Here is a 13,611-nt window from a genome sequence, read left to right on the forward strand (position 1 = left end):
GACTTGCATCTCAGCCACTTGTTCTTGCACCTTAGGCACAGGTTGTGGAGACTGCATGTTCTCCGTCAAGTGTACAGGTGTTTCCATTGACTCTGCAGTATGAATCACCTGTGCTTGAGCCTTAACAGGCTTTCGAATATGATCTAGTGACCCAACTTGCTGAGACGGAAGAGAAGGTTGCAGAAAGGCTAAAAACCTCGGGTTCTGCATTACTTGTGTGAACATAGCCACAGCACTAGCCAACTGGGTCCTGAATATATCCGTCTGTGGTGGTCTTGAAGACTCACCCACTTCATGTGTCTGTTGACCTTGTGAAGAGGAAACCTCTTCAGTCACATCATCTGGTCTGTCAGCCATAATTGCAATTCCTTGTGTCTGGTCTATGATCCCCTGTGTTTTCAAGCCCAACCTGACCAAGGCTCACTTCTATGGGAAAAAGTGATTTAATCCCGTCGATGGAACCATGAAACTGGCCTGTACTTTCAAAAAGGGCTTTAGACTTAAACCTTATTTGCTTTCACCCATTCAATTTGTCGCCCACTTTACCTATACTTTCAAGACACAACAAAGGGGAGAGGGATACAGGCTGCTAGATTGCACCTGTATAAGTAGACGGACACCAGATTGGCCCCTAACTTAGGCGCCCCTTTCGGTATTTCTTTATTGTTCAGAAGAGGGAATAAACGCTGTGGTTCCCTACAAGCTGCCCCGCACAAACTTGGCTGAATTTCATCTGTTCCGGCCCGATTTCGGCAGCATAACTATACTAGGACCCTTCACAGTCAGTATTCCCACGCATTCACTGACTTTCCCGACGCATACGGGCACTTTGCAAAACCTGGCGAGAATCTGCAGCACGCTGAATTCTTTGTTTTCAGCCCCGAAAATGCGCCAGATCACCTGTACAGCGGTCCCCTCGTGTCCCCGAACCTCCTGGGGTAATTAGGGACCGTTTAGGGCCAAAACCCTAAACCTGCAAAAATACACAGCAGGCTGTAATTTACTGTTTCGGGCTCCGTTTCGCGTGCCGGTCACATCCGTAGCAAGTCCTCGAGCTCCCGCACCTATAGGGCTACTTGCCCTTTGAATCGGACGAGATTTTTGGCGTGAAACCTATCCGAATTCACCTATACCTGCGGGGGATTAGCCTCTAGCTAATCCAGTACCTATGCAAGAGGCTCTTGCCTCGGCAATCACGCATGAACCCACACAACTGTACATTGGTCAAATGAAAAGCCCACTAGAGGGGCATAACATACTGCCATAGGGGAGAGAGAGGACAGTGCGTAGCGTGCAGGGCATCACTCCTGGCACCGCACTGTACATAGGAGGGAAAGCAAGCACTCCATAGCTCTTAACCTGTGAATGACAGGAAACTTGAAAATGAGCTCACAGCTGAAAATCACGTTTTTGCCTTCTCTATAAGTAGTAAACTGGCCTCAGAGTGCCAAGTGTCACTCATTTGTGCATTTTCTCGCTTTAGACCCTCGGGTCTAAAAATATCTCACCTGCAGCCTCTGTTGACTTGGCCACAAAGTAACAAAATGATCCCCATGTCAAACTGCAGGTAATGACGCGAAGACATTTTCAGGTCCCAAATAGCAGTTCCCTAAATTTTAGGAGATGCTGCCATTGTATCTTTCTAGGTCATCCGACCCCCTTTGTACACTGCAGCCACACCCAAAACTGAAATGTAGCCTCTGTAGCAAAGGATTCCACTTTGGCTAGTCAATGACCCCACTTTGGCTAACCTTAGTGCTCTTTTGCCCTCAGGCCTGGACTCCCTCTGGACAGTTCCACACTAGCTATGCAATGCAGGGCAGTTAGATTTCCCGAGGGGTGTTTCCAAAAAGTGAAAGTAAATAGATAATAAGAAAGAAATCAACAAAAAGGATAGATAGTAGTCACACGCTGGTGACATTAGGTGCAGCGGAATGATTGTTTGTGCTTTGCTCAAGATGAGTGCTCCGAATTGTGCTCAAGGTTCCTTTTGTTCTTATGGAAGGTAGAGCCTTCCGTTCTTAATGAGAGAATGCCATGATCACAAACAAAGTGAATGGACATTATGGGTGCGAGTGTATGAGACTGAGAGATAGAGAGAGAAGAGAGAGAAGACACCAGAGACGTTGTAAAACCCTCCTCCGAAGGCCCCACTCTCGTCGGCGACAGTGGTTTACTTATGATTGCACTAAGTGGTACAATGACGATGCAATGGACTGATGCAATCTGGGACTATGCCGATGACGACGACGATGACTTTATGGCTGAAATCTGTGGTCTTCTATCTGCTGAATTTTGGGACTGTTTTGGTGGCTGAAAATGACTGTTTTGGCTGTGTTTTTATGGCTGAAAATGGGGGTATCTGCAATGCTTCTAGGGCTGAATGGTCTGTTGTCCAAGAAGGCTGAAAATGCTGCTGTTCTGATGCGGCAATGGCTGAAAACCAAAAACGCTGATCTCCTTCTGCTGAGGATTGGTTGAAAACCAAAAACGCTACGTGCTTGTTGAGCGTTAGTAAAAACGCTATGCTTGTTCTCGGTCTGCTACTGATGAAATCCAAAAATGCTAATGCATTTGGGTACTGCTGCTAGCGATCTGCAAACGCCAGGGCTTTGAGGGCTTCTGGCGATGATGCAAGCTGAAAACGTTGGCTCATGTGTATGGCGAGGATGGAGATCCAAAAACGCCAATGGTCCTGCTGGGGTTTTGCTGAGAAGGTGCCTGTTGAGCATGTGCTCCTGCTGCCTCTTCTGCCAGAAAGTGCTAACTTGGGTTTGCTTATATATTAACTTAGCAAAATTGCCCTACCTACTTTTGTTGGAAAGTCACTTGAAAATAATAAGTGAAAAATGTCAAAAATAGGGAAAATAGGCTAAATGCACTGGAAAAATCCCCTAACTGATTCTAATGGATTCTGGTGGGAATACTGATGATCATGTTGTGTGCAACCAGAGGATATGCATCTACACTAAGTGGCTGGGCATGCACGGTCTACGAATAGACTCACTAAAGTGCGAGATCACTTCTAATCTAGACTGACTGGACTGATTGAACCCTTGTCGTGCTGTAGCTTGTCCACGGACACATAGGGTTGGATGTGTCACGTGACATTTTCACTTTTTCCGGGGTGAAAGATCGCAAGAAAGCATTGTAGTTCCTACAGCAATTCGACAACATCTATGCTTTAGGGAACTATACAGAAGAATCCAAGATTTCTGGAGGAGCGGGATTTCTTAAAGATAATGCTATTCAATGGTGGAGTTCAATCGCGACATAACCGCATGCTCCAAGGACCTGGCAAGCTTTCAAGACAGTTTTTGTACGTAGTTACATGACTTCTATGTTTGAAGTGCGGATTTTGGCAGAGTGGGGCAACTTGAAAATGCTTGCCACTGAAAGCATGGACGAATATAACCAAAGGTTTCTCGACGTGTACCTTCCGGTGTGCTTCTTTAGATCTGTTCCCTTGGAGGCCCAATGTGAGCGATACACCATTAAATTACCATCACCATTGCAGGAATATTGTCTATCCAAGCAAGTCTCTACCATGCAAGAACTTATGGACCATGCCGCGGTCGGCTACAAACTGAGGAAGGGAAAGCTAGAGTTTACCACAGAAGAATCTCTAGCCAGTAACCACAACTCTCGGCAACAACGAACAAATTCTCGAGAGTCTCGTGAAAATCAACCGCAAAGGCCTCGTTTGACGCCTCAACAACGAGACACCTTACTATAAGAAGGCCGATGCTTTGGATGCTTTCAAACAGGGCATAATCATTCTAATTGTCCCGAACACACTGATAGACCAGAGGAGCGGACGCCCGCACCAACGGTCGACAGAACCCCAACGCCACCTCCTGCTAAGAGAGCTAGACCCGCTATTGGACTAGTTCCTGATATTTATGGCATACGCCTTGAGAGTACAAATGAATTGTGTGGAGCATATGGCAAAGTCAATGGTTCCAAAGCCCTTATTTTCTTTGACCCCAGAGCTACAGAGAACTTCATCCATCTAGAATTCTTAAAGCAGATGCACTTTGATTATGATGCAGAGGGTGGAGAAATTGAAGCTGAGCTAGCCACAGGGCAAACTCAGAAAGTAGTACCGCTCATTGGTGCTCTTCCAGTGACTATTCAAGATTATCATGGAAAAGCTGATTTCCACATCATGAAGTTGGGCAATTGTGACGTTCTATTAGGCATGCCTTGGCATGACAAGAATGATGCGACTCTCCAAGTCCGGAACTGAACCATCACTATGATGCAGAAGGGCAAGCCAGTCGCCCTCAAAGTTCGGTTGTCCGAACAAAATCCTAAATGAACTCTCTAGTTGTTTTATAGTTAGATACTTTTGAACTTTGTTTGAGAAAGTCTTGTTTGAAACTTTGTTTGAAATGGATGGTATCTATTTTGAATCTGTCTTGGTGCCGATTTGAAATGTTTGACTCTAGTTTTAATACTAGTTTCAATGATTTCCGGAAATCGCGGAGGCTGATTTTTTTTTTTTGAAAAATGATGAGCGACGCGAATTTTGCTTTTTTTTATAAAAAAAGAGAAAAGACTCTCTAAGAGAGAGAGAGAACTGATGCTTTTTATTTTAAAAAGCTTTTGGGGCTCTGCTTTTGGGCATCCCTTGTATCTCTAAATAAGTGGTGAGGGCTTCACTTCTCAGAGCATCTGGACGCAGAGTCTGAGAGTGAAACCCTAACCGCTCTCTTGTACTTTGATGATTGATTAATACAAAAAGAAATACCGAAAGGGGCGCCAGTCTTTGGGGCCAATATCTCTAGGCACGGAACTCCGCCGGGCCAGTGCAAATCTATTGTGATCTGTGAATTGTTTTGAAGTGGTTATTTGGTGCTGTCGCGGTTGATTCTTGACTTGGAGTGTCCAAGTCTGTTACAGAAGACGGAATCGAGTTAACAGAGTCTCGGATAAGGAAACTTTGGATCAGAACAATTGGCCTACCCAAAGCAAAGGCTCCGGAATAAGAGCTTACTTTGGTAAGATGGCACACTTTGTCTGGCTCATGAAGATTCACATGAGCTTAATGCTCTCGACATGCCCTATGCGAGAGGACACAAGAGGTTTAATATCCTCAGGACTAATAGCGCAAGGTTATGCGCAAGGGCAAAGACCTAGATTGATTTCTAGGAGGATTATTCTTCTCGGGATTGAGAAGGTGGAATTGAGTTAACAGATTCTCGGATGAGGAAACTTTCGATCTGTTGGAAAGACGCGAATGATGAGTTCTTACATGGCGCGTAAGTTTGATGATTGGTGAAGGATATCCTCGAGGTACTAGAGGAAGGACATGAACCGGTAAGGTAAGTATTGAATGTTTGAATTTCTGTTTATTTAATTTTAAAGTTCTTTTTTGAGAAAGGACCAGCTCAACTCACCATTGAGTAAGATTTGGAAATTTCCCGGTTTCTCCCCGAGCAGTTCAGTTGGACCTCTACAGTTGAGGACAACTGTTTATAAGTGAGAGGGATGTTGCTAAATTGGCTTTATCTTACAGAAAAATAATTCTAAATGATTTATTGGAATTTTAAGTGAGAGGGCTTTTCTCACTTGAGACATCCGAGTACAGAGTATTCCTAGTGCGTCATTTAAAGTAATGACGGGAACACTGAGAACGGGAATATCTGTAAGGCCACCAAGAACGGGTACTTTTGATGCGTTACATCGGATGGGTGATAGGGAGCATCAGAAAGAAGTATCTGACCATCCGGGAACGGACATCTCTGATGCGTCATAGGATGGGTGACATAGAGCATCGTGAAGGAGATTGTACCGTAAGTTTGGTAGGAAAGGACTAGGTGATGGGTATTCTTGATGCGTCACAAGGTGGGTGACGGGTGCATTGGAAAGGGAATATCCATAGTCGGGAGGAAATTCTGAACTGTGTTAGAATTGTGCACAAGGAAAAAGCAAGCACTTGAATGAAGATTGATTCAGAGAAAACTTTGAGGAAAAACAGATGCTTTTTGAGAAAGCGGAATTGCCTTTCGGGAAAGCAGATGCTTTCTCGCGAGGAAGTCTATGTCTGCATTGCAACTGTGCATGTGATTGCATCCAGGGACGCCTGGGAAGTACTGTGAAAGCATTGTTTTTAACTTACAAGGTTTTAATGACAGATTCAGACCATTTTTAAAGGTGACCGACCGCCCACTTAATAAGTGGGCAGCCATTTGATAAATAAGGCAACAGATCAGCCAGCGTTTTCTCTCTCTCTCTCTCTCTCTCTCTCTCTCTCTCTCTCTCTCTCTCTCTCTCTCTCTCTTTCCGGCAGAGCAGTGGAAAAAAAAAACGAAAAATAAAATTTTCAACAAAAAGAAAAAAAAACCGGCCGCGATCTCTACGCGAGCAGCTATTCGTGCTCGTGGTTAGGAGCTATAAAAGAATCACATGCCCTTACTCAGAGAGGAGGACCAATCTTTGTAAGGAGGAGATGCTACTGCAAATTTCAGCCGTAAAGAAGACGTTGCAGGTGATGCCCATGGCTGCCCCAAGTGTACCAGATGTCGCCAAGACCCAGTGCTTACGGAGCGTGTTTCCATCCCGACAAGCTGCTGTTTTTCTCTGATTTCAGCCCCTAAACGTCGTAGACGGGGCTGATTTATGAGAAGGAACCGTAGAACACACCTCTTTTGTGTGTAGGATTGGAAGAGAGGATTTTCTATGGAGAGATCTCTTCCGGGGAATTGCTTTTCGAGAACGGAGTTGCGTTTCGAGCGTCGAGACTTTGAAGGTAAAGATTTTCATGTTATGAACTCTTGAGTATTTTTTTGCAGGTGTACTTCCTCTTAGTGAGGGAGTAGGAGCAGAGGAAGGTATGAGCCTCTGCAGGAGAAAAACACTTTGAGGAACTAGAGCCGGATCAGCCCAGGGGTTTCGTACCCGAGTTTGGGAAGTAGATCCACGGATCAAAGAGAGGTAGTCTCTCAAGTTGCCATCCGGAAGTTGGGATTCCCAAAGTAAGGACTTCGTGTCCGGGAAAGCAGAGTTGTTCTGCGGGAAGAGGACTCTGGAAATAGAGTTGGGAAAGAGAGTTGCAGGGATGTCATGCCCTGAGTCTGGAAGGTGAGATCCAGAGGCGAGAACCTTGATTCTCGAGGAATTGGAATATGGAACGGAAGTTCCTTGGAATAGGGTTTTGCCCTAGGAATCGGAAGTTGAGGCTTCCGGAAACCATCAAGTCTTATTCTAGAACGAACGTGGTAATACATTCGGTTCAAGTGCTTGTATAGACTTCTCCTTAGTAATAAAGATACTATTACAGGGGGGGATCAGCCCATCTTCTGGTCCCTGTACTGTGTCGATCTTCTCACTTGATCTCTCTCTCTCTGTCTATTTCTCTCTATATCCTCTGGCTTCAATATTAAGTGATAAATTTTATTTATCTGAGTATATTTTATATTGCTATGCGCTCTCGTTTGTGACACTTAGATCCACATTGCATCATAGCCTCACGAACTTGCATCAACATCTTGTACCAGATTTGTGCAATCAATAGCATAGACTTCTCTCGCCATCGAGAGGGGGGCCCTTGGAGGAGGGTTTGACAACTTGTCTGGTGTCGTATTCTTCTCTCTCTATCTCTCAGTCTCAGTACTTTCATGCAACTTGTTTGTGATCATTGCACTCTCTCACTAAAGGAACGGAAGGCTCTCCCTTCCGTTAGTAAAAGAAATCCTTGAGCATAGTTCGGAGCACTCATCTCGAGCAAAGTTCAACATTCACTTCCATTGCACCTTGCACCAAATATGAACCAATGACTAAGGTTGCAGAGAAAGAGGCCTCCAAGGATAAAAATAAATCCAAGAAATCTCATAAGAAAAAATCTTCTACCCCTCAAATGTATGTTGAGCAAAAGGGAGAGTATTACAAGCAAGGCAAGTGCTTAGAGATCGGACACATTTTGGCAAAGCGTCCAAAGGAGTAGAAGGACGAATAAAAACTAGAATCATCTAAAGCGGTTGAGGAGCGAGCAAAGAAAGGGAAAACCAAGGCCGAGCTTGTTCCAGATTTCATGGGACGCCTGAGAGTTAGTCTGATCGCAATGTTGAGCTCAGTAAGACGTGGGACAAAGTACAGGACCAAGAAGCGCTCATCTTCTTTGATAGTGGAGCCAAGGCCAACTTTATTTAGACAGAGATGGAGGCTTGATTAGGATAAAGCATGAAGACATGGGGCCACAAATAGATGCAGTTCTGGTAGCACAAGGGTATGATGTTGTCATAACGTCTATCATTGGCAGGCTAAAGCTACAACTTATTGTCAAGGTTACTTAGGACATGGAAGTCTTCAACATCATGCCTTTGGAAAAATGTGATGTTCTTTAGGGATGTCGTGGCACACGTAGTATCAGAAAGTGACGATGTGACACTATAACACATGTTAAAGCAGTTATTGGCGTCTTGATAACATGGCAAGCTGCTATACGAAGTATTGGAAACCGCGTTGCGAATAGTGGAAGCCTACATGGCAAGCCAGAATTCACGAAAATCTGCTCTTTGCTCCAACTGTCATATCTAATGCTTTTCAAGGCTTGGGGCCTTTAAATAAGTACCTTGGGGGAGCTCTCTGTTAGAGTTTAGATTCCTGTTCGGTGGTGGCTCTAGTATCTCCCAGGAGCAGATTAGGGAGTGAGGGCTGTTTTGTGGTTGTGCTTGGCCTTACTTGAGGTAGATGCACCTATCCACGGTGGTACACTTCATTGTGTTGCTCATCTAGTAGGCTGGCATGAGGCGGGATCCCCGTTCGTAGGGTTTCTTGGGGTCAGAGTCTTGTGTCTTCTGCAATTTTGCTACTAAATATGTGTCCTTGGTCATTTTCAGTGAGTTTTACATATTTATTAGCATTTTAGGCCATTTATTGGGATTGTGGGATTTCTGTGGTAGGGGGGGGCAAACTTTCACTTTGCCTATATATGCATACCACCCCCTTGTACTTTTGGCATGTTATTTAGTGCACATATCCAACGTCTGGGACTCTCTCTCTCTCTCTCTCTCTCTCTAGCGTTTCTGTTTGCTAGCGTTTTGGTGTGCCAGTGACTAGCGTTTTCTCTCTCCACATCGATCTCACCTCTACTGGTGTTATACCTTGCGATCTCTCTCTGTCATAGTCACCACCCGAAACAGAAATAGAAAAACCGGTGTTTCGGAGTTTCGCCCGAGGCATAAATGGTTGAGAAACGACACTTTTTATTTCCAATTTGTAAACAATGTATTTCATAAAACAAGTATCATAGGAGGGGCCATATGTGTATTCAAAATTGAAAAATGAGAAGACCTAATTCAAACGTTACAAACTTAATGCTCAAACATAGAAACGGTAAACCAGTATAAACCTATTGGTTTACAACTTAGCACTTCTTAGAATGGTTTTAAACAAGCCCTAGTACTTCATGGTGTGATGAGTCAAACCAAGATACAATCACATATGATACATGTAAGTTTGTAACATATGACATGTCAAAATGTCAAAAGCCATGACTCATAGTATCCATGATCCAAAACATCAATGTCATAAAACCCGGTCAAAGGTCAGAGTCCTAATATGTCTAATACATATTACTGAAATCACTACAAACATAAGATAGGGTCCATAATCAAAATAGTAGGTCATAATGTGAATGATCATGCTCAAATATGAGTGGTAAGCATCATCCTCAGCCTCATCCTCTTTGCAACCCCACTGGAAGAAGAGGAACAGGACTCTTTTGAACTCGCTAAAGATACAACTGCACTAGTGCCAGCAACTTGAGCAACTCTCCTTGCCGCCGCTCTCCCCTTGTATCATGAGCTGGAGCAATAGCCTCCTCATAGAGCAAGGCATACAAATCACGCTCGTGCTGTGGGATATCTGGAATGTCACGCACCCTCTCAATGTCAATTGTATCGACATTGACCTGTGTAGGCTCGGGGGAATCAGAAAGCTTCTCGAGCAATTGTAAGTTGCAATTACAAAACACCAATCGCTCAAGTGGCAAGGTTGTCAGCTTATTTATCTTCTTTGTATGGAAGAGGGCCAAATGACTCCAATTCTCTTACAAGGACCAACAACACAATCTTGTGAGAGGACTCGAATGGCAAGGCGTTTCTGCAAACAACACATGACAATAAAGGGGGACAACTGCATTAAACACTTGGTTTTGCAAAGCTTAATGGCAAAGCCTAGAATGTATTGTGGGGGATTAAGAAAGTGTATTTACCAAAGTAGGTGCACAATTCCCATACTTCTCCCACAATGAGACATGCTGGAGCTGTCTGTCCCGAAGCTTTGCAATGGCTCGACCAAAGTGAAAGGCCAACAAATCATCTTCTATTCTTCTTGCCATCGTTACATCACCTCGCGTGTACTATGCCACATACTCTTGAAATCCCTTGTCTAGCTCATCTGACAGAAATTGGTCTTCACTATGCCATAAAGGGTGTAACACATGCGCCACAACATGGATTGGTTTGTGAAACCAATTCCATCGTGATTCCCACACCTCTCTCAACTCATCAACCTTGTGACATTGATTGGCATGACACATATGACATAAACAAAGGGGCAAATAAAATTCAGCCAATTAAAACATGAGATTTGAAGTAGCTACAAATGAGATAGGACTTACTTGTCCGATGGAAAGTATGTTTTCCTGCTGAGAGCTTCCCCAATTTTATCTATGTACTTGTAGAGTAGGTCTAATGTCCTTCCCGCCATGTCGGTGATGTGTAGAACCGTGTAGATTGGATTCAGGGATTTTACCAATGCCTCCGTCTCCATCCACCAAGATTCATCGAAAATATTACGCCGAAACTCAGTAATGTCATTCCAAGCAAGCCATTCATCACAGCTAATTGTGCGTATAAGATTTTGCCGCACTCTAATGAGACGCTCAAGCACAATGAACATGTAACCAAACCTAGTGGAGGAGGGCTTCAAGAGCTCCAAAGTACTATTGGCACGCAACATGCCGAGTGCTTTAGGCCTCTTAGTCACAAACTTGACCATTTTTCTAGCAGTAGCAAAGAGCTCACTTACCCAAGGTATATTGCCAATATCCTCAATGAGCAAGTCCAAGGAATGAGAAGCACAAGGTGTCCACACAATGGTAGGAAACTCATTTGCCAACATGTGTCCTGCTGATACACAATTGTTGCCATTGTCAGTCACTACTTGCACAACATGCTCTTTTCCAATCGCCTCGATGATCCTTTTAATTTGTCCAAAGATGTAAGCACCTGTAATAGTGACACCAGCACCTGAAGTATCTATGGCCTTCCAAAACATAGTTCCCTTGCATGAAGAAATCAAGACATTGTAGACACTTCTCTTGCACACGTCTGACCAATTGTCACAAAGAATATTGCATCCATACTTCTTCCATGTTTCCTTCAGGAAATCAAGCTGAGCGTCTACACTTATCTTCTCCTACTTAAGCTCTCGTGTTCGCAATGTCTCAAATGAAGGACCTTCTCACTCACATCCTATGCGACTCACTGCCCTCATTGTCCTCTTCCATTGCTTTGTTCTGGCCACATTGAATGGAATATCACATCTTATGAAGAGGCGTGTCACCTCACAGGTAGCTATCTTCATAGCTTGCTTTTGAATGCTAGCTTTAATGCTTGCAGATTGGAGAGTGATCGGCCCCTTTTTACCTCCATCAACATTAGGCAAAGGAGTCCTTTTTCCATGAGAAATGGATCACGCACCTGCACTTCCTGCTGTGGACTCCAACCGACTTCTTTTTGAGCTCAATTGGCTTGCTTCTCTTGCACTTTGACTTGTTTGAGTCTCCTCTTCAATGCCGACCAAAGCCAAGCGTTTTGCTTTCCACTCTGTAAGGCCAATTTTCACATCAGCTAGGATGTGTTCACAAGGTGCCATATCCTTGCCAAGTACATGCCCAAGGTGATCTTTCACTCGAGTTACAGTCCCCATCTTCTCAAGCCCACAAAAGTTGCATCTCCATTTTTTTGAGCCCCCTCTTCCTCCATAGCATGCCAATTTGGTCACATACCTCCAATATGGGTCTGTCATGGTGTGCGTGAAGACCTAGGAGCCGTGCAAGGTACGCACACAATGCACACGCTCAGCCCATAAAACCCACACACTGTCACATGTGACATTAGGCACTTAGATAGCCTTAGATGGCAATGCAGAGCACATAGGATTAGGAGCGCAAAGAGGGGCGCACACAAGCAGAAATGTTTTAAAAGAATGACATTCCAAAACGCCGTTTCAGCCAGTCTGAAATGGTAGGGAAACTCCGTTCCAACGAGTTTGCGTGCCCGTTCAGTGGGCGGTACGCACTAGGAGCTTGACAAAGAGGAGATCCATCGCGATAGATCCGAGATCTATTGGCTGCCCGTCACGGAGAGGTGGTTTGCTCGCGGTTGCAAACAAGTTCATCACCCGATTCACCCTTTTCCGTTGCACTTTTGACATGGTATTAGAGCCACGACGTCCTCTCGAATTGGATCAGTGATTTGTGCAAGTTTGTGGTGCTGATTTTTCGCGACGAAAGGAGACGGTTTGCTGTTTTTTCTGCTGTTTTCACTCTTTTGGGGCTGATCTCGGCTGAAGTGGGCAGATTTTCAGATTTTAACTTCTACATCAACTTAGCCTTACCACATGCCTAAATTCTCCAACACCATGGAGAGGAGTGATGATTCTGAAACCAATTCAGCCCGTGGTGACGAACTACATCATGAGGATGGGATCGGTAGCGGTGAGACCACTGTCAACGAGGAATGGGGAGACTGGTTTGAGTTCTATTTTAGCGTAGGTGATCAATGAATCAAGATAACTACACTCCCTACCTTTCCCTCGGATCGGCAATTGAATGGAGACAACTATGCCTTTTGGAAAGCTACCATGATGACGGTCTTCGACTCTTACGAGCTTGGAGGTTTTGTCTCAAGCGACTTTCAGAAGCCAAAGGACTTGATGGGAGCGAAGTTATGGGAGCGTGTCAATGCTTGGATCTGGTCTTTCATTATCCTCAACAATACACCATCAGTTATTAGCCATATATGATTGATGAAAGATGCGAAGTTGATTTGGGATCGGCTTTCTTCCCTTTATGATCGAGTTCTCCAATGAAGCGGATAGCCCTTGAGGTGCAGTTGAGGACCATGGATGCGAAGCACTCTTCCATGCAAGATCATATCAACAAGATGCATGAGCTTCAATAAGAGATACTTCATGTGGGAAAGCTTATTAGTTCAGAGGATATGTCCATCCAGCTTTTGGCCCAATTGCCTTCTCGGTACACCAACTTCTATTCTTCCTTGATTATGAGTGGCCGATTGAAGCGGAGCTATCTCTTGGGACGAGATTATTCCAATGGAATTGGACCAAGAGGAGCGGTTCAATACAGGGAAGAAGTTCGGCTCTGAAGGCTTGACCAGTTCTTCCAACAACAAGAAGAAGCAGAAGGGTAAGAAGAAAAGCAACAACACCAAAGACAAGAAGAGTGATGCTGAGCGTGAGGCCTTGAAGCGGAGCAACATTGCAACAATTGTGGTGAGAAGGGGCATTATTGGAGAATGCGCCAAAGCGAGTTGGAGATGCTTCGACTTCTCCGACGGCAGTGGTGCAGCCACCCGC

The 13,611-nt window shown here is 44.6% G+C and overlaps 1 protein-coding gene and 1 pseudogene across 6 annotated transcripts in view; one reads left to right on the top strand and one right to left on the bottom strand.

Annotated features, from left to right (window-relative positions):
- The window catches only part of BLOS2 (biogenesis of lysosome organelles complex 1 subunit-like protein), a 76,046-nt gene that overhangs the window by 45,309 nt on the left and 17,126 nt on the right, over positions 1 to 13,611 (top strand). The gene's annotated exons all lie outside the window — the stretch shown is intronic.
- LOC147425304 (uncharacterized) lies at positions 9,737 to 11,886 on the bottom strand (annotated as a pseudogene).

Source organism: Adiantum capillus-veneris, chromosome 25 (assembly GCF_014529385.1).
Source record: "Adiantum capillus-veneris isolate H3 chromosome 25, ASM1452938v2, whole genome shotgun sequence".
Taxonomy (NCBI): domain Eukaryota; kingdom Viridiplantae; phylum Streptophyta; class Polypodiopsida; order Polypodiales; family Pteridaceae; genus Adiantum; species Adiantum capillus-veneris.